Source organism: Phodopus roborovskii, unplaced genomic scaffold (genome assembly GCF_943737965.1).
Source record: "Phodopus roborovskii unplaced genomic scaffold, PHOROB, whole genome shotgun sequence".
NCBI lineage: Eukaryota > Metazoa > Chordata > Mammalia > Rodentia > Cricetidae > Phodopus > Phodopus roborovskii.
In genome coordinates this window covers 106,470-126,568 of record NW_026125078.1, presented here as the reverse complement: position 1 = coordinate 126,568, position 20,099 = coordinate 106,470, and the positions used below count along the sequence as shown (strand labels likewise).

Genomic DNA, 20,099 nt, shown 5'->3' with positions numbered 1-20,099 from the left:
ATGCCCTGGGATCTATTCTGACTGTGGGCGAAGAGGGATGGGTAAACAAAGGACAGAAGTCTAGAGTTGAACCAGGATGAAGCTGTGAGATAAAGACTTAACCTGAGGAAGAGCCCTGCTCTAAAGCTTCACAGTAGGTATAAAAGGGCTGACTGCAATTTCATAGCCAATTTCAGAGAGCTCCCTGTGGCTTGGCTGCAGAGTGAAACTCTATCTCAAAAAATAAATGCATATCATTTAAGATGATTAAGTCTTGCTATAATTCTGTCTGCCTTATTTCTAATTCACATTCCCTTTCCAGTAGGATACTACTCAAGAATATTCATCCCCTTAACCAATTTAATATCATAACTCAGATTTTGGTAATAAAACATATACAACAGCAGATATCACATAAAGAGAAACCAGAGTGAGACACAAGTTAACAAACAAAGCATCCTTCCAGGAAAAAAAGGCATTTGAAGTGAGAGTTAAGTAAAGATGTAATGAAAAGGGAGTTGGGGATATGGCTCAGAGGCAGAGTGCTTGCCCAGCATGTGTGTGCTCTGGGTTTGACCCCCAGAGCCACTGGAGAGGAGGGGGAATATGTTTGCTAGTGAAGGAATCAAGGAACTGAATAATAACTAGTCATCATGAAAAAGAGGAATAGAACATTTTTTTTTTTTTTTTAAATGGAGGGAATGGTTAAAGGTGTTCATGCTGTCAAAAAGTTCATTTTTATATCAGTGTATATGGCCAGGTCACTAAAGACAGTTTCAGTGAGGCAACACAGGCAGATGCAAAATCTAATGGTTCAAAGGGAGGAACAAACTATGGAGAAACAGAATCAACTAGATGAGTCACTAAAAGACTGGGGGGAAAAAAAGAAGAAAAAAGATATACAGCGAGCAGCAGTAGGAATTATCCAATTAGTATATGGATCAAAGAAAGCTGCAGCTACTAAAAAACAGGAAAAGGGGAAAAACAGAATGGCACGTCTTTAATCCCAGCATTTAGAAGGCAAGGCAGGTGAGTTCAAGTCCAGCCTAGTCTACATAGTAAGTTCCAGGCCAGCCAGAACTATACAGTGAGAATCTATTTTAAAACAAACAAACCAAACCAGGAAACTTTGTGTCATCTGGGCCCAGGCTGCTGTCTGGGTCCCTGGCCCTAAAGCAACCAGAGTCTGGGTGGACATATGTGGTTCCTGTTGCCATCAAGGGCTGTGTGGATATTCAGGGTTGGAGTCCTAAGTCCATGATAGTGTCCAAGGGGCAGGCAGACCTGTGTGGCCTGTGCTGCTATTCATTATGATGATGTCTAGACCAGAGCTGCAGCTGAGTGCCATGTCTGAGTACGAGGTCCTATTGCAGCCAGGGGTCTATGCTGTTGTCAGAGGCTCCTGTTATCATTGAACCCATGCAGACATCTGAGGTCTGGGACTATGTTGGTGCCCAAGGGCCACACTACCTCTGGGCCCATGCCATCCTGAGTGGCATGTACTGCCACCTGAGGCAATGGTGACATCCAGATACAGCTGTTGCCAAGGACCACACCTGGGTCTGTTGTCCTACAGAGGCTGGGATCTGTGCCAAAGTTCAAATACCATATTGCCATCAAAGACTGTACAGAAGCTGGGGGTTGGAGTTACAAGCTAAAGCCATGCTGGCACCAGAACCTTCCCAATCTGAGTGGCCAATGCTTCCACTCAGAGCCAGGATGTCGTCTGGGTCCTAGCTGCTGTCAAGGGCTATGTCTGGGTCTGTGGCCCTTGTCACCTCAAGGGGCCAAAGGAACCTTGCCTGATGAAATCAGAGGCCCTGCCCTTCGCTGGGCCCAGGGAAACTTGGATGCTGCAGCAAGAGAGCTGACCCCTGCTCTAGGGAGAGATGGCCGCACCCCTAGCCACAGGTGAGGGAGAACAGGCGCTGATGACACAGATATAGGGTGCTGGGTCTGCTCCCTCACCTGAGGCCGAGGTGGCCCCAGTGGCCTGGAAATGACCAGCTCAGCTACCACCCCGCTATGGGATATTCCAGAAGAGTTTCAGTGAGGATGGTGTACCAGGTACCAGAGGCCTTGAACCAGACCAGTGACTCACTGTAATAACATTTTCTGGTAAAGGTGACTGAACAAAAGGGTATACTATGTGACATACTGCTCCCAGTGTCACCAGGAGGAATGAAGAGGTATTAGAGAGGTGGAAAAGGAGAAATATGTTTTTTGTTTTGTTTTTTTTTAGACAGGGTTTCTCTGTAGCTTTGGAGGCTGTTCTGGAACTCAGTAGACCAGGCTGGACTTGAACTCACAGATACCCACCTGTTTCCTCTACCTCCCAAGTACAGGGATTAAAGGTGTGCACCACCACTGCCTCACCAAAGAGGGTTTTTTTTTTTTTTTTTGGGGGGGGGGAGTTTTGTTTTTAAATTTTTTCTTTTTGTGGGTGGGGGGACACCATAGGGGTGAGGGAAGATATGGGGGGGACCAGAAGGTGAACAGAATCAGGATGCATGATGTACAATTCCCAAAAGAATCGTTAAAGAATCTCTTTAAATTAAAAAAACAGGAAAAACTATCCTATATAAAGATTCAAGGTTAATTTGTATTGTCAGTTTATAGAAAATCTTTCCGTTATAAAGACAAATGACTGATCTCTTATACTTTACTTACACTGCTTAAATCTAAAATGTCAAAGGTGTTGCAGCCAGCACTGAGAGGGAGCATACATCAACATTTGTCTCTGCCAACTGATGTTCTGGTGTCACATTAAGACCCAGAGGTCAGCATCAAGCTTCGAGTCAGCATAAGCCTGGTTGGCACAGAAGACCCAACTCTAGTTTGCCAAGAGTACCAAGGCACATGGCTCCACCTGGTGATGGAATGCATGAGTACAACATTATAGCCTCTTACAGCTTTAAAGTCTTACCAGCAACTTCTGAAAGAGGCCTGCAGATCACTGAGGTACAATGCATGAATAAGAAGTACTCCAGTGTGTACACAAACTTACCACAGAAACAAGTATAGGTATTGGGAACATGTGCAGAAACATTCTGACAAGCAGGGCACCTCCAACCACTCTGGCCATCTGTCAAAGAAAAGAATATATTAAATAAAACACAGTCTCTTTCCACAGCATAAACTGGGTTAGGGATATAGCTCCACAGTAGAGAACATGCTTTGTCAATACAGGGCCCTAAGGCTTAATCCTTTGCACCCTCCTGAAAAAGCATCACAGTAATTTTAAAATTTTAAGTCTGGCCAAACACTGGGAAGGCAGAGGTAGGATCTCTGAGTTCAAGGCTAGTCTGGTCTAGTGAGACACTGTCTCAAACAGAAAAAAAAAAAAAAAAAAAAATCTATAGGAATCAACACCACTGAAGTAATTAGAATTAAAATGCTGAGTATTATCAGACATTTAAGAAACAAGACCTAGGCTCTTAAGTAACTCTCACCCTGTCCTGTATTAATTCTGTCCTATTGCTTTACTTCTGAATAAAGTTAAAAATCACAGTGCTGATTGCTTCATTAATTCTATGTTCATGCTATAAAGACTTACTAACAGGGTGAATCAAAGTAGGTATCCATGTTGCTCCAAAACCTCTAATATCAATATTATTAACTGAATATAGTTTTGAAAAAGAGGACAAAAACTATTGGGTATACAGGAAAATGCACATGTCCTGAATTAAAGAGTCACAGCACAGAGAGCATATTATCAGCAAGCTCTGCATTATCAATAGGCATTAGCATACTTTAGGAAGGGTCTATTATACTACAGAGATTTGTGAAATGCAGAAGCAACCTAATACCTGAGGATAAATTAAACAATTTACATAAATGTCTAAGCATGAACCACCACTGCCCAGCTATAGATCTGTTTTTTTTCTGGGCAGAGTCTTACTAGTAGCTCTGGCTAGTCTGAAAACTGCTATGCAGAACAGGCTGGCTTCAAACACACAGGAATACACCCACCTTTGTCTTCCAAGTTCTGGGATTAAAGGTGTGGGCCACTACACCTGGTAATGAATGCTTTTTCAAAATCATTTTAAAATTGCATTCTTCTTTTGTGTGTATGTACTTGAGAGCCATGGCACACTTGGGGGATCAGAGGCAACTTTCAGGAGTTGGTTCTCCCTTCTACCATGTGGCTCTCGTGTATGAAATTCAGACTCGATATAAAGTACCATTCCCTTTATGCCATTTCACTAGTCAACAAACACTTTTTATAGTTGCCATTTCAGTGAAACCTAGCATTTTCAATTTAAAAATTATTGATTTTATTACTATACCCTAAATATTTTCATAGTTACATTTAGCTGGTTTAAGGTCTACAACTTAAGTCCCAACATAAAACAAGAGAATTAGGTAACATTGTACCTACTGATAAAATGCTATGGAGTTTCTTTTTTTTTTTCTTTTCTTTTTTTGGGATGACAGAGTAAGCTCTCTGGATGTCCTGGAACTTGCTTTGTAGACCAGGCTGGCCTTAAACTCACAGATCTACCTGTCTCTGCCTCCCAAGTGCTGGGATTAAAGGCATGCACCACCACCTCCTGTATTTTAAAGCTAATTTTATAACCCAAATTTATCAAAACAACCCAGGAAACATAAATAAATGACCTGCATGAGATGCTGGAGACCGGGCCCATTTCTTTATGCAGTTCAAATGAAAGACGTGAAAACAGCTCTGACAGCTCCACACTGGGGGCTATAACTTGAACCAATTCACAGCACACCATACACTCGTATTTTTTCTGTAGTTAGCTGCTCAATTAGGGAACCTGTTTAAAAAACAAACAAACAAACAAACTGAAACAGAAAACTCCAAGGAGGAGCTCATAGACCCCAGCCTGATAGCTGGGAAACCAGCATAGGATCAACCCAGAACCCCTGAATGTGGGTGTCAGTTGGGAGGACTGGGCAGTCTATGGGGACTCTGGTAGTGGATCAGTATTTATCCCTAGTGTACGAATGGACTTTGGGAGCCCATTACACATAGAGGGATACTGTCTCAGCATAGACATATGGGGGAGGGCCCCCTATGGAAGGCTTCACCCTCCCTGGGGAGCAGAAAGGGGATGAGACAGGGGGTCAATGGGGGACAGGGGAAGAGGCGAGGGAGAGGGGAAATGGGATTGACATGTAAAACAAGATTGTTTCTAATTTAAATTTTAAAAATTGTATTAAAAAAAGAAAGAAAGAAAACCATTCCTCACTTTGGTTATTAAAGAAACAAGCCATTTGAGAGCATATCCTAACAGACTTAAAGTGGCTATTCAGACTTTGAGGCCAAGAATGAGTAGAAGATGCTGATATAGGACTGAGAAAGGAGGCATTTAATAATTAATAATCCACCCAGATTATTCAGGATTGTAGCACAGGCCTGTGGTCTCAGGGTTCAGAAGATTCACTTGACCTCAAGATTTCAAGACCAGCTTGGGTTACATAATGAAACGTATCAAGCATCCTAGATCGCATTGGTAGTTGTGCCGCACGCCTTTTATCCTAGCACTCATGAAGCAGAGGCAGGGGGATGTAGGTGAGTTGGAGGCCAGTCTGGTCTATGGAGCGGTTCCAGGACTGACTTCAAAGCTACACAGAGAAACCCTGTCTAGAAAAACAAAACAAATATCACAAAGAAAATAATAAATAAATAATAGTAAGTACTGAATAGACTAAAGTATTACCACTGTTTTAATTTTTACCCTGAAGATTATATTTATTTACTTATTTATTTAGAGTTTTTGAGATAGGGTCTTATGTAAGCCAGGCTGGTCTGTAACCCATTTTTTTTCCTGTGTCCACTTCTCAAGTGCTACCATACCCAGCTCAGCTGTCTCTTATTCTTTTTGTGACATGGTTTCTCTATGTAGCTTTGGAGCTCTCCTGGAACTTACTCTGTAGACCAGGCTAGTCTCCAACTCACAGAGATCTGCCTGCCTCCACCCCCCCAAGTGCTGGGATTAAGGTGTGTGCCACCACTGCCCAGCCATTATTCTTACAGTTTATTAATAAGCAGCTTTTTGTTGGTGCTGTTGGGACAGTCTTGCTATGGGGCTCAGGCTCACATCAGTCCTCTTGCCTCAACTTCCAGAGGGCTGTGAATGCAGATATGTACCACACACCTGCCTTATAAGTACTCTTTCATAATCCAGTTGCAGTGATGTTGGGCCACTAAGATACAAATCATACAGATGTGTTGATGGGTGGCTACCAACTGTGCAACCCCCACATGTTACTGCTAAGTCCTTTTTAAAGGCTTTCACACATTCTACATTATGTCAGCAATTTGTACAATATGCCTAGAATTCAATTTCTGCTGCTCTCATTCCGGTTCAAGCTGCTTTCCATTTACCTGGATTATTACAGTGCCTTCCTTACTAGTCTTTCTACTTTTGGCCACAGCAATACAAAGACAACAAACTGTAAATTAAGCCTGGCCTGGTGGCCATAAGCCAGCAATTCCAGGTACTTGGCAGACTCATGCAGGAGGATAACAAGTTTATGGCCTGTCTGATACAGAATAAAGGCAAGGCTGGCTTAGGCAACTCAGTGAGACAATATCTCAAAATCCAAAAAAAAAAAAAAAAAAAAAAAGGAGGTAGGAAAACAACTCAGCAGGGAAGTGATTGCTTAACATCAAGAGGTGCTAGGTTCAAGTCCCAGTTTTAGTACAGGGATGGATACAGAAAATTATATGTACTTTTCTGGTCAAAGCTTACCAATTAAAACAAAACAAACAAACAAACAAAATAATCTTTATGGTTATGAGTAGTTTTGCCTGCATGTCCACCACATGTATGCCTGGTGACCTCAGAGGCCAGAAGAGAGTGTCAGAGTCTCCTGGAACCAGAGTTTGTGGGTGCTAGAACTGACCTGGGCCTTCTGGAAGAGTAAACAGTGCTCTTATCTGCTAAGCCATCTCCCTAGCCCCTTGTTAATAGTACTCATCCTGTGACTGGAAAAGCACATCCCCTCACAGTGGCCCCACTTCCTCCCAGGTCCATTGATTTTATTGTTCTCACAGTCAGGTAGACTTCTGCCTGGGGACTTTATGCTCCATACTGTGCCTAGAAGATTTGCCCTAGATACCTGAATGGCTCAGCTCCTCATTTACTCCAGTATTTACTCAAAACGTGGACTTCCTCATGAAACAGTCCTCCTCTCACACTTACAAAAGTTGCAATTCACTCCCTGAACATAATCTATTCTTTTTCCACACTGTATTTTCTTCAGCAACATTTATAGCTACTTGATAGTGTCAGGCATCAGGTATATTCCTGCAATCCCAGCACTCCTGGTGCTAAGACTGGAGGATAAAGACTCAAAGGCGCACCTTGGCCACAGTCAGACCTTCTGATAAACCATGTATTATGTGTTATATTGTTTATTATCTAACTGTATTCAGAGTGTACCCTGCTAGGGAACAAAGACTTTTATTAGAGTGGTACCTTGGACATAGAAGGCACCCACATAACAAACAGCTCCAAAGAGGTCCTAGAAAAATAAAAATCTCCCATTGGCAACAGTAACTTTCTCTTTGGTTTTATCAAAGCATGTTTAATGATAAAACATAGTAGTCGTGGGATTCTAGAGCTGCTCTGATCTGGCAAACTATCAGGTTTCAGTGTCAAGACTTGACCATGTCAAGTGCAAGTCCTGTCTGACCACTGGCTCTTTCTCAGTTCCCATAGGCCTTTTCAAACTAGGGCTTCCCCCATTATTTCTCAGACACAACTGTGTTTACTGTATGACTCTAGTTGAACAGGATGTCAGTGAAAGGACACAATCCACTGAAATAACCTGGAGAACACAGAAGTGCTAATCAACTGCAAACTTTTCAGATATAGCAATAAACTTCTTGTCTCCAACCCCCCAACTCCCCACCAAAAGTCAATGGGGTCCACCCACCAAATAACTCTTTCAAACAAAATAAAACAAAACAACCTTTCTATGCCTTTCCTAACAGGTCAAGGCTTTGCTTTCTCTGAGGCCCACCTCTGTGCTGCTGACAAGTGGCTAACCTCCACACTGGCTTGGCTCAAGTGGCACCCTCCCCCACCCATTCTTTTCTCCAGTCTTCTCTATAGGCATCTACTGAGATTTACAGCTTGCTTTCTTGGTTTTCTGTTTTGTTTTGTCTTGAACTTTAATAAATATCGTCGTCCTTGAGTTTAAAAAAGAAAAACCAGAAACAAACTGTCCTAGTTTGCTTTTTATGGCTGTGATAAAACCATTACCAACAGCAATTTGGGAAGTAAAGGATTTATTTTGACTTTCAGCTTAGTTTACTGTGAAGAAAGTCAGGGCAGGCACTCAAGGCAGGAATCTAGAGACAAGAATTGAAGCCATGGTGGGTCACTGTTCACTAGCTTGCTTTTCAGGCTCACCTTCACTTACCTTCCTTTCTTTTTTTTTTTTTTTAATTTATATATTTTTACTTCATGTGCATTGGTTTTGCTTTGGGTTTTTGTTGTTGTTGTTTTTGGCTGTTTCTGTTTTTTTGAGACAGGGTTTCTCTGTGTAACAGCTTTGGCCGTCCTGGAACTCACTCTATAGACCATGCTGACCTTGAACTCACAGAGATCCACCGCCTCTGCCTCCTCAGTACCAGAATTAAAGGTGTGCACCACCACTGTCCAACCCAGCCTGGCAAGGCAGCTGTTCTTAAAGTTGATATAAGCAGGGGGTAGGGAGGTAAAGACAGGTAGATCTCAGTTTGAGGTCACAAAAATTAATAACACTATAGGAGTGGGGTTGGAGGGAGCTCAGTGAAAAAACAGGCCTGGGGCGGGTAGTGGCATCATTGATTAGGTCAAAGTCTCACATTCAACCAAAAGTAGACCAATTAAGGTTAAGGTTCACAGGAAGAAAGTTATTACTGAAGTTATCCCCCACCCCCAAAACACATGGAGGGTCTTGCTAAGTAGCACAGTTTGTCTTCAAATTCGGTCTTCCCAGAGCTAGTACTCTTTGCCTTGATAAAATACACACTCAGGGAAAAATAAGGAATGTCTTCAAATGGCATAAAAGGGGACAGGATGGTAACTGAGGAAAGAGAAGCTGTGTTTCTTCAGAAGAACCAAAGGGTAGAATGTACTTACAGGAAATTATTTAGTTCAGCCTAAATTCTGTGCAATAGTCAAGAGCTGACTACAACTGTTCTAAGAGCTATGCAAGGCAAGAATACCACAAAGAAAAGAGAAAGATAGATATCTAGGTCAAGGGTAGTGGCCCATGCCTCAAGTCCCAGCACTAGGAGGTAGCAAAAAGATTTTTGTTAGTTCAAGGTCAGCCTAGTCTATCCAACAAATTCCAGGCTAGGGCTACACAGAGGACACCCACATCTAAAAATAAAAGAAACAAACAAACATAGCAGGGGGGTGGTGCACACCTTTAATCCCAGCACTCAGAGGCTGGGTTACATAGGAGACTTAAAAAAAGGGAAGAAAGTATCTTCTTTTTAACTAGTCTAAGATTCTTAGCACTGTCATGGAAACAATTTTCCTTTCCTTTCCTTTCCTTTCCTTTCCTTTCCTTTCCTTTCCTTTCCTTTCCTTTCCTTTCCTTTCCTTTCCTTTCCGACAGGGTTTCTCTGTCTTGACTGTCCTGGAACTAGCTCTGTAGACCAGGCTGGCCTCAAACTCTTCGATCTGCTTCCCTCTACAAATTATGGTTTCAAGTGATAAATTTGGAAACAAAAGTATGCAAATGAGTACAAAAACACATTCTTGTCAAGGACTGGAAGAGATAAATACTATAGGGATAACAAAAGGCTCCCTAGATATGAAACTCAATTAGCTTTTAAAACATCCATAGTTTACTCCTGGGACTAGAGCACAAACCTTTAATCCTAGCACTTGGGGAGGCAGAGAAACTCTGGGAGTTCTAGCCCAGCTTCATCTACATAGGACTTCCAAGCAAGCCAGGGATGCACAGTGAGATCCTGTCTAAAGGGAGTTAATGAATAAAGCACTGTTGGCCAATAGGAAAGCAAGATAGATGAGACTAGGAGACAAGGAAAAGGGAGGAAGGAGTAGGGAGGAGATTCAAGATGGAGGATGGAGAGAGAGCAGAACGCCAGCTTCCTCTCCGGTAAGATGAGACAACGTGGAAATATTTAGATTAATAGAAATGGGCTAATATTTAAGACAGAGCTAGCTCATAAGAAACTAGTAACTGGCCAACAGCATATATACACATTTTAATGACAATTCAATGATATCACTTTTCCTCACTGCAGAACCTTCCAAGTCCTCTTCCTTAAACTCTTTCCATCTCCCCCTCACTCTGGAACTGACAGTGTCTTTAATGTTGATTATGAAATTTACACATATGTAAATATGTGCAGAAACATTTAAATACCACAACTTGTTAAGTCAAAAAAACAAACAAACCAAAAAACAGAGACTGAAGATGTTATGACTGCTATAGCATCCATGAGAATGGGAAAACCATTTTGTAATATGTCTTATGCATTTCCAAATTTCTAATCGACCTCCTGTATTTTCTTCAATTGAAATGGTTCTGAGTATGCTTGTCATGCGCATGTGTTTGTGTCTGTTCTTACCTGCTGTATTTTAAAAATAAAATATCAAGTTCAGTATTGAAAAAAAAAAAAAAAAAAAGGGAGTTCAACATTGAAGGGATGGCTCAGTGGCGTACTAATAATCCTGTTAAGAACCTGAGTTCAGTTCCTAGTATCCCTATGGCATGACCACTTGTAACTTCAGTTCCAGGGGGATCTGATGATTTCTTCTGGCCTCATAGGGTTTCTTGGTACACACAGTGACGCACACACATACACTCAGGTGTGCATGCACACACACACACATACCTTTAATTCTAGCACCCAGGAGGCAGTCAGACTTCTGAGTTCAAAGCCAGCCTAGTCTACATAGCAAATTCCAGGCAAGCCAGGGCTACAAAGTGAGAGCCTATCTCAAAACAAAAACAAGGAGCCTGAAGGGGGTCTCAGTGTGTAAGAGCACAGGATGCTTCTTCCAGAGGATTTGGGTTTGATTCCCAGCTTACAATCAGCTGTAACTTCAGTTCTAGGGGGCCTGACATTTTCTGATCTCCATGGGCATCAGGCACACATAGTGCAGATACACATACAGGTGAAACAGCCATACATATAACAAATTGAAAGTAAAATTAAACAACAACAAAAAGTTTAGCAATGAGCAAAGGGGTAGGAACTCTAGATAGAGGGGTACTGCATACAACAGTTTGTATAGACAAAATAAGAAGGAATCTGGAATAAAATGGCAGAAAGTACAGCAACAGAAGATGGGACTGTTGAGGAAAAGCTAGAATCTACAGGTGTCAGAACCCAAGATAGAGGAATGACGAGTTCAAGATATGTTTTGGAAAAATTATTCACTGATGGAGCAAAAGATAAATTGAAAAAAGAATCAAGACAGGAGACAGGATCATCTCAATGGAGCAAACAAGAAGAGAGGAGATGATATAAGCTATAAATTGCCAAGTCTGCTTCTGCAATCATAACTTAAAAGAGAAATAACCAAATAGCTGTATCATCTCTAGCTACATTTAAAGCCCTTACACAATAATTTATTGGAGGAAAGTAAGTAAACAAAAAAAGTGATGGGCCTGGTGGTACAGGCTTGTTTGTAATACCAGCTACTCAGGATGTTGAGGCAGGAACTGCACCAGTCCCCAAGCCCTGCCTAGATTATAGAGAAAGTTCAAGGCTACCCTGGGTAACTTACAAAGACTGTGTTTCACTCGAATAATGACGATTTGGGGATATAGCTCAGTGGCAGAGAGCTTGCAACCCAGTCTCAAACAACAAACAAGCAAAGAAACAAAAAAAAAGTAGAGGTCACTAATGAGGGGCAGCAATGGGTAGTGGCAGGATCCAAGCAGGCACTGGATTTAGGTAGAGACTTCACTATGCTATCTTTTTTATCTCCTAGTTTCTAAGTATATGAGTGCACTGCTTGAAAATTAGCACCAAGTGCTCTTTCCTCCCCTCAGGCTCACTTACCTGTATGTGTTTCCACGTTCTTCAGCACATGGGTCTGTTTGCCTCTGGGGAAAGGGGAGAGCACTTGAGGGTCCTGTCTCCTTACAGCATTCTTCTCTTGGTCAACCCTTCTGGAAGACCTGTGACAACTGTCAAATTCCCAGTGTCACAGGCTGACTTTGCTGGCCTTTCTCTGAGATTATCCTTTGGAATGGGGGGCATGTTGTTTTTGGGGCCCTGAATTTGTATGTCGTTGATTCTCCTGTTTGGGTTGGTTCCTGCCTGGCCGTGGTCTGGCACCCTCCACTTCCCAGGGAGGCCTTTTCTGTGGGTATCTTCTCTGCTCATTGCGTCTTGATACACATCCATCCACTACAGCTTTTCTACAGGACACATCTGAAAAGTCAGTGTGGGAAACCCCCACAGGCCTGGTATTTTCATCCTCAGACTTAGGGCTCATTCTATTACCCCAATCGGATTTGAGTTTCCCTTTGGCCTTTGGTCCTCTGCCATAGTTGTATACAAGCTGTGCTGCCTTTTTGGGTTTTGCTCCTCTGGGATCTGCAATAACCACATCTTTCTCAGCTCTCAGAAGGGCTGTGCTCCCTAGGGTCTGTTCCACTCTCTGACCTGGACACACTTTCTAAACTAGATGCATCTGACGTCTGCTCAGTGAGCCCTTGCGCTTTCTTGACTCTGCTTTGGTACTTTTCATTCCTCAGTTTCTGCCACGGCTGATTCTGAAGACCATGGTTCTTGAGTGATTTATTAGATGAGTGGTAAAAAGCCTGTTGATTCTTAGGTTTGCTTCCAGAGGCGTAACTGTGCTGATGAACAGCAGAGATGTCATCATAAGGGACCTGCCTAGGAAGGTGACAGGGAGGTGAGGAACTGTAATTTCTTCTGCCAATCCTATTAGAGTCGAGTCTTCTTTGGGTCCCACAATTTAGACCAGAATTTTTTCTCTCCTGAGGAATGAACTCAGCAGCATCTGTATTGAATTTAAAAGTGCCTAGGAAACAAGAAACAGATATCCAGTAAGAAACTAATGTCGCTTATGAAGCCCATAAGACTCTAAAGGCATATCTAAAAGAATTTTCTTGTATAAAACAGGCTTAATGAGATCGTCTCCTTGAAAGTGTCAGGCCCTCAGTCCTTGTGGAGGACAATTAGTATATCATGTCTGTAGAGGCAACATTGATGTTCACTGATGGCCAAGGCCATCTAACACTATGAACATACATTTATTCAAAAATCTTAGGAGAGCCAAAGCCAGGCACGATAGTATGCACTGGTAATCCCTCACTTGGAAGTGAAATTCAAGAAGAGCCTGAGCTACATGAGAACCTATAACCAAAACCTACATGCTCTAATCTCAGTACTGGAGAAGTCTAGGCAGAAGGATCAAAAGTTTGAGAGCAGACCAGGATTCAGAGTAAGACGCTATCTCAATAAAAATGAAGGTCAGGGTTAGGGATGAGATATTGGTCAGGAAGTTCCATGTGGTCTTTCCAAACACTAAAGCAGCATTGCTTAATAGCAAGCAAACAGGATTTGAAGTCAGCTAAAATGGGTTTAAAGTCTGAATTAGCTTAGGGATATCACCTGACCATCCTTAGCTTTTGTTTCTACATCTATAATAAAGGATAACAACATTTATTTAAGAGGGTTGTTATGGCACCTAAAAGAGTTCATACAGACACTATTAGCATAGTGAGTATGGTAGTCTCCATCTCTTCCCCCCTAGGACAGAGTTTGGCTTTTTTACATGTAACTCCTACAATATGTTCTAAAATTTCCAAGCCTTAAGATTTAACCTTACTTTAACTTCAGCCTACTCATTCCCCCCACAAGGTGATTCTGAATACAGTCAGCTCAGTTCCTGCAGCCTAAAGAAATCATCTGCCAGGGCAGGGCGTGGTGGTGCACACTTTTAATCCCAGCACTCAGGAGGTGGAGGCAGTCAGATGCCTGTAAGCTTGAGCCAGCCTGACCTACATAGTAAGTTTGGGTCAGCCAGAGCTACATAGTAAGACCCTGTCAAGATGGGGGGAGAGGGGACAGAGGGAGGGAGGGAGGGAGAGAAAAAGAGAGACTATCTGCTCAGTGACACAAAACCAGTCAGTGACAGTCAGTTACAGTAGCAATCAACAGTCTGTAAAGCATGAATTTAAGTCTCGGCCTACCATTTATTGTTGTTTGAAATCATCTGTCTTCTGTCATTTGAGAAAAGGCCTCACTATGTAGTCCAGGCTACCTTCACATTCACTACACAGCTCAGGCTGGCTTAAAACTTCCAATCCTCTTGCCTCAACCTTCTAAGTAATGCAATTACAGGCATGCACTATCGTGCCCTGCTTTATCATGCTTTAATGTGTTACTTAGCCCCAGTTTTCTTATATGTAATGGAAATCATAATCCCTATATCAGAGTTGCCAGGGATTCTAAGTAAGTTAGTAAAGCAATAACATGCCTACAGTGGTTAAATCAATACTTTATTATTGCTAACTAAACACAGACTCCAATGGCTATAATGCAGAACTTACAAATTTCAAGTTTAATAATATGGCCTGGTACTTATTAGGTACTTAGTATGTGCTACACATTCTTTTAAGCACTTTTTTTTTTTTTTTTTTGGAGACAGGGTTTCTCTGTATTGCTTTGGAGCCTGTCCTGGAACTCACTCTGTAGATCAGGCTGGCCTGGAACTCACAGCAATTTGCCTGTCTTTGGGACTAAATTTGTGCGTCACCACTGGGCTTCTAAGCACTTACCATGTGTTAACTTCTTTATTCCATTTTAATTGTGTACGTGTAGGTATCTGTGTGTGTGTGTGTGTACACCACTGAACATGTGGGTGTCCTGAGGCAAGATAAGCCATCAGATTCCCTGGAGCTGCAGGTACAGGCAGTTCTGAGTCACCTGATGTGTAGGAGCTAAGAAACAAACTTGGTCTTCTGGAGGAGCATAAAGTGCTCTTACCAGCTGAGACATCTCTCCAGCCCCATTAACTTGTTTAATCTTCACATTCCAGATGAGAAAACTAGAGCACAGTAACTTGCCCAAGGCCACAGGCACTCCAAGGCAGCTCAGAATTCTGACTTAGGACACGTAGCATTCATGACTTTGTGCTTATTCTTACACTGCACATTGACAGGGTCAAGGCAGCAGATACCACAGAAACATAGTGAAGAATTGGCGAGATCATAAAGGCCATAGAGAAACCTCTCATTCAATCCAGGATCTGTCCCAAACACTTCCACACAGATAGTGTCCTGAGGATGGAGGACCTCACAAAATGGCAGTATCAGGAAGGTTTAGACAAACTCAGAGAGTGGCAGAGGTAATCTGGAAACGTGATAAATTTAAACCAGGAATGAGTAAACTATACCAAGAAGTGTTATACATTTCTTTCCTTCTTTGAAGAAGCAAGGATGGAGGGGCTTGAAAAAAAAAAAAAAAAAAGGTCAGTAAAGCTGTCCAATAGCCTGGTAAAGGTAAAGTGAACAGATCCAGACAATGCTGGACCTAGCCATATATAGTTGTGCTTTCACTAGCCCTAAGCTGAAGCCCTCAGAAAGACAGACACAAGGAAGGGGAAAAGGGGCACATGAATCAGGAAATTGTACCAGAGCTCAGGTCAGATACTTGTTTCACTATTTTAAGTGGAAGATCTTCTGTAAGGGGAGCTGAGCTGTCTTCTCACCAAGGCATCATTATAACACAAGTAAGGGACACCAGAGATCCAACAACACACAGCAATATGTAGAGTTGTTCACAAAGTTGGTGTTAGAAAGTCTGATCATAGGCTGGTCAGCACTGGGGAAGCAGAGGCAGGTGGATCTCTGAGTTCGAGGCCAGCTTGGTCTACAAAGCAGGTTCCAGGGCTGTTACACAGAGAAGCTCTATTTCAGGGGAGTGTAGGAGGAGAAAGAAGGAAAATCTGATCATGGGAAAGAAAGATTCTTCAGTTCTGTATTAGTCTGTAGCAGTTCTCAACCTGTGGGCCTTGACCCCTTTGAAATCAATGACTCTTTCACATGGGCCACCCAGTGCCATCTGAAAACAAGTATTTATATCCATTCGTAACAGGAGTGAAATTAGTTACAAAGTAGCAACAAAAATAATTATGGCTGGGGAACTACATGAGGAATATAGTAAATGATCACAGTATCCAGGAAGGTTGAGAACCACTGCCTTAGGGAGTGTGTGAACTACAGAGGATGTGACAGTAAGAAAGGACAAAGGCTAAAGAAATAAGGAAGTAGCTGGGCGTTAGTGGCGCATGCCTTTGATCCCAGCACTCGGGAGGCAGAGGCAGGCAGATCTCTGGGAGTTTGAGACTAGCCTGGTCTACAAGAGCTAGTTCCAGGACAGGCTCCAAAAACAATACAGAGAAACCCTGTCTCAAAAAACAAAAAAAGAAAGGAAGAAAGAAAGAAGTAGGAATTTCCTGAACAAGGGGCTCGGCAGATGCTTTAGGAGTGGAAGTAGTAACCTAGAGCACAGTCCTAAAGGCTAAAGTCATGAGTCACAACTAGCCCTCACTGAGCTCTGCTTCAAATATCTAAGTCAGAAGTGAATGTGAGGCTGAGATGATGAACAGATTCAGTTTAGAGGGCCAGTGAAGACCTAGAGAGAGAGAATAATAACATATCTGCCTAAAGTTTTCCACCCTTTAAGCCGAGACAGGAATGTACATCTTGCCTGTCGCTCAGTACACAACAAATACATGCACAGCCTTAGTAGTGCCTGTCAATTTGTCAGAAGCACAGCTATAATTGGACACTGCTGTGCTGATTTTCAGGAAGAGCAGGCCATGAAGACAAATCTACAGAGTGGGTTGTGACAAGTAGTCTTTTAAATCTTAACATGAGTTGTTGATAGTAAAATAAACTACTGCTTCTCCCCCCCTCGACCCTCATCCCACCCTTCCAAGATATATAAGGGCTCACTATATAACCTAGGCTGACCTGGAACTGGCTATGTAGACTAGGCTGGTTTTGAACTCAAAGATTCTCCTGCTTCAGCCTCCCTAGTGCTGGGAATAAAGCTGTGTGCCACTATGCCTGATAACAATGAAACATTTGGTTCACTTAAAAAACATTTTTTTTTTTTTTTTTTTTTTTTTAAGTGTGTGTGTGTCTGTTAGCAGGGAAAGGGAACGGGATATATGCCACGTGTATGCTGATACCCTCGGTGGCCAGCAGAGGGCGTCAGATCTCCTAGAGATGAAGTGACAGGAGGATGTGCAAACCCAACGTGATTCTTGAGGATGGAGTTAAGAGTTCTTAAATATGATATCAACTATCCTGTTTCGTGGTTCACTTTTACGTTTTGGTTAAGTGTGTACTAACATCCTAGTGCAAAAATGTTTCTTTTTGATTGCTGTCCACAATTTGAAACCCCGATCTATAAATACACCATGAAGAAAATGGAAATAACTTGCATGAACAGTCAAATGAGGTTGTCTCTACTACAGAGAGGCTCCAGGAAGGAAAGTGAGCCAACAATTAGGGACAAAACTGGTAGGGCCCGGGAATTAGCTTACGGGCTCCAAACTGACAGATGAGGAAACTGAGACAGGATCACACACGTCACGGCAAAATGGGATTTCACACCACTTGAGGCTGGACCTGCTCGCAACCGCGCGGGACGCCACCGCCGCTCCAGAGGTGGCTAACACACCCCTAGCACTGCGCGCAAACTAGCCGGACTCCAGGGCCCACTACGGAGCCTCGCCTACGCCCGCCCGCCCGCCGGACTCCGTGCCGCGCTGCCTCGGGAGGGCCGGAAGGAGCCCCGCGGGGGCGCGGGACGCCCATGTCCGCTCGGGGGGGCACCGGCACCCTTTCGTTCACCGCTGAAACCCAAGGGCCGAGCTTCACCACCCTGTGGAAGATGGTGGAGGGGCTCCGTATGGGCAGCGCGCGTGGCTTGGCCCTCGCGAGCCACTGTCCCCGCGCAGCACGCGCCCCTCGCGGCACCTCAGTGGCCCGAACCCTTCCGATCCCGTTGCTGACGAAACCGCCGCACCCTAGAGGTCCCGCGCGGGGAAACAGACGGTACCTGAGACCGGAGGCGCCTCCGCCATCCCGTGCTGTGCCGCAGCACCTCAAGCGGGCCCCGCCACCGAGAGAGGGCTGTCACCTGGTCACGTGCCCCGGATTTCCGGCGCCGAGTAGTCTCTCTTGCGCGCGCGTAGATGGTCTCGGGGTGGTGCCGCTCGAATACAGTGGAATGGCGCATTTGGGACGTCAGACAGATGCGTCGGGCCTGGGCGGAAGCGCGGGCACGGGTTGCAGAAGGGGACCCAAATCGTCGGAGATGGGCAGGACTCGCGTAATCGTTGTTTTTCGTTTTCAGACGTGCTATGTTCTCAGGCTGCAGAGCCTTTTGTCATGCCCTGCCGTCCGCCCAACTTTAAATGGCCTTCGGATACAGTTTGCCTGGAGTGACTAACCCAGGCGGCGAGTAACCCAGGTGGGGTACTGTAGTAATCAAAAGGCAGTGTGTGTGTGTGTGTGTGTGTGTGTGTGTGTGTGTGTGTGTGTGTGTGGTACTGTAGTAATCAAAAGGCAGTGTGTGTGTGTGTGTGTGTGTGTGTGTGTGTGTGTGTGTGTAATGTGAGGGTGTGATGGGGGCGGGGTGTCACGATGGAGCCCCAGGTTGGCCTTGAAGTAGGATCTTTCTTGTCTCAGCCTCCTTTATAGGCTGAGACATCAGCCTCCTAGCATCAGCACTCCTAGCTAGAAATACAAATTTATAAAGTTTTAGTTTCCTTTGGGTTCTATTTCTCAAGGCAAGGTGTGGTGAGCCAGGTCTCTAATCCTAGTACTCTGGGGGCACATGCCAGCTTGGTTACAAAGTGAGTTCCAGGCTAGCCAGGGTGACAGTAAGACCCCGTCTCAAACATTTTCCACGATGTCTGTGACCACTCTGGCCACAGGACTTTGCACTTCTGTAGACTAACTCCTATAGACTAAGAAACCCTTTCTACTGGGTAGCTTAGCCTGTCCAGAGCCCTGTAAATCTGGGAATCCTTTAGGTTATGATGTTGTTTATCTGTCTTTAAGTGTTGCAGCTCCAAGGGAAAGGCTTCCCACAGTGCAAGTGTTGCAGCTCTGAAGGGCAAGATATCTATCCCTATAGTGAGAGGTGAAGGAATGTCACAAAGTCACACTGAACAACAAACCTCACACAAGAGATATTAGGAAAGACACAGGAGGGAGGGTGGCTGCCTCTGTTCCTGTGAAAAGCAGCAAGGAGCAGGCAGAAGACAGGCTTTGATAGGGTTTCTTGGGGATGGTGTTCCCAGGTGGCCTGGGATTGAAGGGGTTTTGTTAGTAATCCAGTCCTCACCAATTTTGTAGCCCTATGGTGATCACTGAGTCTATTAGGCCCTGGAAGATGAGGATGGTCTGAAGCACCCATTGGAGATCCTGGATGAACTGAGAGGAAAACCAGTGGAAAATAGCTGGGAAGTAGTCCAGCCACCCCAGTAGTGATCATGCCCAGACTGTTAGAGAGGGTGTGACCTGAACTGCCCCTTTGTCATGCCATGCCACTATAAACCTTGTGATGGGAACTGGCAAGGATTCTTTACCAGGTACCATCCCTAGTTTTGGAAAAAGGAACACCAGGGCACAACTCCCAAACCACCAAGCAGGTAGGCAGCTGTAAACTTGAGTGTTGAAGAGAGTTGAGGCATTGTGAATGGGCATGGGGCTGGGTGGGAGTACTAAGGATCAAGGTATTAATTACAATTTGTGGGATCCAGGGTGCCCACAAAGTGTATCCCTGAGGAATAAAAGCAGTCTGTGATATTGAAGAGAGAGAGTGTGGGGGAGATAAGGGGTGGTAGTTCTGTGTAGCTTACAGCAAATGAAAGGCTGTAAACCCCTTGAGGTACTAATGGCTAGGCCCCTGCCCCCAGACTTCTCTAATAGTCATTTCCAGAAAAAAGCTCAACATGTGGCCACAAAATCCAACCGGTCCTTGAGCTTGCCCTGAGGTCAGGCCACCCTGGATAGCTACCAAAAAACTCTAAAACCTGCCTGTTGCTCAGTTCCTTGTGCTTCTTGCCCAAGCAGAGGCAGCCATCCCTGCTCCTGTGTCTTTCTCAATA

The 20,099-nt window shown here is 43.9% G+C and overlaps 1 pseudogene; it reads right to left on the bottom strand.

Annotated features, from left to right (window-relative positions):
• Positions 1-1,858: 1,858 nt before the first annotated feature.
• Positions 1,859-18,107, bottom strand: LOC127225792 (transcriptional repressor NF-X1-like; annotated as a pseudogene).
• Between the last annotated feature and the right edge of the window lie 1,992 nt (positions 18,108-20,099).